The sequence below is a fragment of the Procambarus clarkii genome, chromosome 45 (assembly GCF_040958095.1).
Source record: "Procambarus clarkii isolate CNS0578487 chromosome 45, FALCON_Pclarkii_2.0, whole genome shotgun sequence".
Classification (NCBI taxonomy): domain Eukaryota; kingdom Metazoa; phylum Arthropoda; class Malacostraca; order Decapoda; family Cambaridae; genus Procambarus; species Procambarus clarkii.
The window spans coordinates 37,065,156-37,068,714 of record NC_091194.1 but is presented as its reverse complement, the minus strand read 5'-3'; the positions used below and the strand labels follow the sequence as shown (position 1 = coordinate 37,068,714).

The following is a 3,559-nucleotide window of genomic DNA, read 5'->3' as shown; positions in this document are numbered from 1 at the left end:
CCATACTACTATCTCCTAACAGTTTAAACCCAAATGCAAACAAAAACCTCCAACTGTGGTTCCAACGAATTCGCAACAGCATTAACCCCAGCTCTCGATAGATGCACCCCATCCCGAGCATACAAATTTCATTTCTTCCATAGAAGTATTCTCAGTTATCTTTGAAAGATATCGCATTTATTTTGCCATATTTTTCCAGCCGGCAATTAACACCAATATTTAGATCGCCTTGTAGTGATAGTGAGTCTTCTTCCATTGTTATTTCCCTACCGATTTTTTTTATCATCGGCAAATTTGCAAATGTTGCTACTCAAACCTAAATCTAAATCATATTTATATATTATAAATAACAGAGGTCACAGGACAGAGCCTTGAGGCACTCCACTTACAACATTTTCCCAGTGTGACAAATGGGAGCCAGTCAGCCGAGCGGACAGCACACTGGACTTGTGTTCCTGTGGTCCCAGGTTCGATCCCGGGGGCCGGAGAGAAACAATGGGCAAAATTTCTTTTACCCTATGCCCCTGTTATCTAGCAGTAAAATAGGTACCTGAGTGTTAGTCAGCTGTCACGGGCTGCTTCCTGGGGGTGGAGGCCTGGTCGAGGACCGGGCCGCGGGGACACTAAAACCCCGAAATCATCTCAAGATAACCGTGACTTAGCCCCATTTATACTAACTCTGTTTCCTTTGGTATAACCATGACCTAATCCAACTTAATATTACACCCCCAATACCATGAGCTTCTATCTTTTTAATAGGTCTTTCATGTGGAACTGTATTAAAAGGTTTGCTGAAGTCGAGGTACACACATCATAAATCCTACCACTATCAACTGCCTCAACTGTGCTGCAATAAAATTATAGCAAATTATTTAAACATGAACTGTCATTTGTAAAGCCATGTTGTGAATCAATTATTAATTTATGTTTTTAAAGATGAAGATGAATGGTATTTGCAATTATCGATTCAAATAACTTTCCCACTATAGACGCTAGGCTAATTGGGCAATAGTTTGAAGCACATGATATATCTCTTTTCTTAAAAATTAGTACCACATTGGCAACCTTCCACGACTCTGCCACTCTGCCTGACTCTAATGATTTATTAAATATGGTAAACAATGAATCGCAAAGCTCCACTTTGCTTTCTTTAAGCACCCTAGCAAACACTTTTTCTGGCCCCAATGGATTTGTTTGGTTTGAGTTTCTCTATTTGTTTAATGTCATCATCCCTGGTAACTGTTAAACTAGACAACCAGTTCTCGTCCCCACCCACATAGACGTGTTTGGCTAAAGGCATAAGGTTAAGTTCTTATTTAGTAAATGCAGAGATAAAATATTAAAAAAAATACTACTCATCTGTTCGTCATTATCCGTTATCTGACCTGTCTCAGTTTTTATTGACCGATCTTTTCCCCATGGATTGGATGGTTATAAATAGGAGCTGCCTCGTAAGGCCCCATGGGACTTCTGCAGTTACCTCTGTCCTTATGTTCTTAAGATAAGATACTACAGTAAAGCAACGCCTAACATCTTTATTCCTCTGAAGTTCTGCTTCTACTTTTAGTAGAAAGTTATAAGTTCGTTATTCTTACATCTGGGAATAACGGATTCATAACAACGACTACTGTAAATATACGTGTCCTCAGTTCTCGATTAAATCCCTTAAATCTTCCTTGACTATTAGAGCTATCTATAGATTTCCCAATACTACCATAGCATCATACGCAGATAACCTAAAGAATCTTATCGAAAAACAACAACCTCAACAAAAATCATATAATTCTAGGAGAAGACTTAAATATTGACCTAGGTCAGCAAAAATAGCCACACATCGACTATTTCCTAAACATCATGAACTTTTGTATGCTAATCCCCACAATCATCAGGCCCACCCGAATCACTCAAACATCCGCTACTACCATGGATCATGTATAAACTAGCATAACAGCTCCCCTTGCATCTGGTATAATCACTAACAGAACAACTGACCACTATCGGGCGTCTACGCCTTCCACGTAGCGAATATGGACATAACAGCAGCAGCTAACAAGAAACTTACCTTTAGGTTTTACAGTGGAGCAGCAATAGGCAATGTCACAAATGCACTCCACAATATATACTGGGAATCTGAATATAATAATACTCAGAATATAAATTCATTAACAAACCTCTTCCTTTCCAAAATTCTAAGCCTTTACAACACGCATTGTCCTCTCCTCATCAAGCAAGTAACTGATAAGGTTAAACAATCCCTGACTCACAAATGGCATACTCAAAGCAATCGACAAGAAACTTGAATATGAAAAAAATTAGGATTAGCCTCGTTTCAAAGGAAGTAGTTACGAGTATATCTTGAGATGATTTCGGGGCTTAGTGACTCCCGCGGCCTGGTTCTCGACCAGACCTCCAACCCCAGGAAGCAGCCTGTAGCAGCTCTAATTCCCAGGCACCTATTTACTGCTAGGTAACAGGGGCATCAGGACGAAAGAAACATTTTGCCCATTTGTCTCCGCCTTCACCGGGGATCGAACCCGGAACCTCAGGACTACGAATTCGAAACGCTGTCCATCCAGCTGTCAGGCGCCCTTACCCTTGCTGTCAGGCGAGTAGTGCCTACCAGTATAATAAGAAATCAAAACTTTCCTATTAAGAGAGTAGATTCAAAGAAGCCAAAGGCAACATGAAGAGCACATGGAGAGCCATCTCTAACATCCTAGAAGCTAAACAACATTCTCATTACCAGATAAAAATTTCCTAGGATAGTTGTACACCTGCGACAGATTTAGAAACGGCAACTGAATTTAATGACTTCTTTTCATCGGTTGGTGCTAACCTTGCCAGAAAAAACCTCAGACTCAAACACATGTTACCACATATCTTTCAGGCAGCGACCCAAACTCTCTCCTCTCACCAGTCAGCCGTACAGATGTTGTGTCCATCATTCACTCATTAAATCCAAAGCTGGTAACATTAGTGAAATACCATCCATGGCTATCTTGAGTTGATTTCGTGGCTTTAGTGTCCCTGCGGACCGGTTCTCGACCAGGCCTCCACCCCCAGAAAGAAGCTAGGTAACAAGGGCATAGGGTGAAAGAAACTCTGCCCATCGTTTCTCGCCGGCGCCCGGGATCGAACCCTGGACCACAGTGTCACGTGTACAGCGTGCTATACGCTCGGCCGACTGGCTCCCAAAACTACTGCCCCAGGTGAGGCTCGAACTCACAACCTCGGCATGGCTCAGACACTGTCGTATAAGTACCGTGCGCTAACCGATTGCGCCACTGGAGCTATGGCATACAAGAGTGTCTCCCATGTCCTTGCGCCACACATAGCTCTGCTGTTCAACAAATCTCTAGAGTATCATACCTTCCCCTGATATGCTTAAAAAAGCAAGAGTAACGCAGTTTATAAGGAAAGCAATCCGGCAGACATAAGCAATTACAGACCAATATCAAATCTACCTATATTTTAAAAAAATATTTGAACAAATTATTTACACACCGCTCTACTCCTATCTCGTAAAAATCAACATACTAAGGCCCTGTTAGTCTAGCTT

At 41.6% G+C, this 3,559-nt stretch overlaps 1 non-coding gene across 1 annotated transcript; it reads right to left on the bottom strand.

Annotated features, from left to right (window-relative positions):
* Positions 1-3,201: 3,201 nt before the first annotated feature.
* On the bottom strand, positions 3,202-3,291 carry TRNAI-UAU (transfer RNA isoleucine (anticodon UAU)). The gene is given in 2 exon segments: positions 3,202-3,237; positions 3,254-3,291. It is a non-coding gene; the product is annotated as a tRNA-Ile (tRNA).
* Positions 3,292-3,559: the final 268 nt, after the last annotated feature.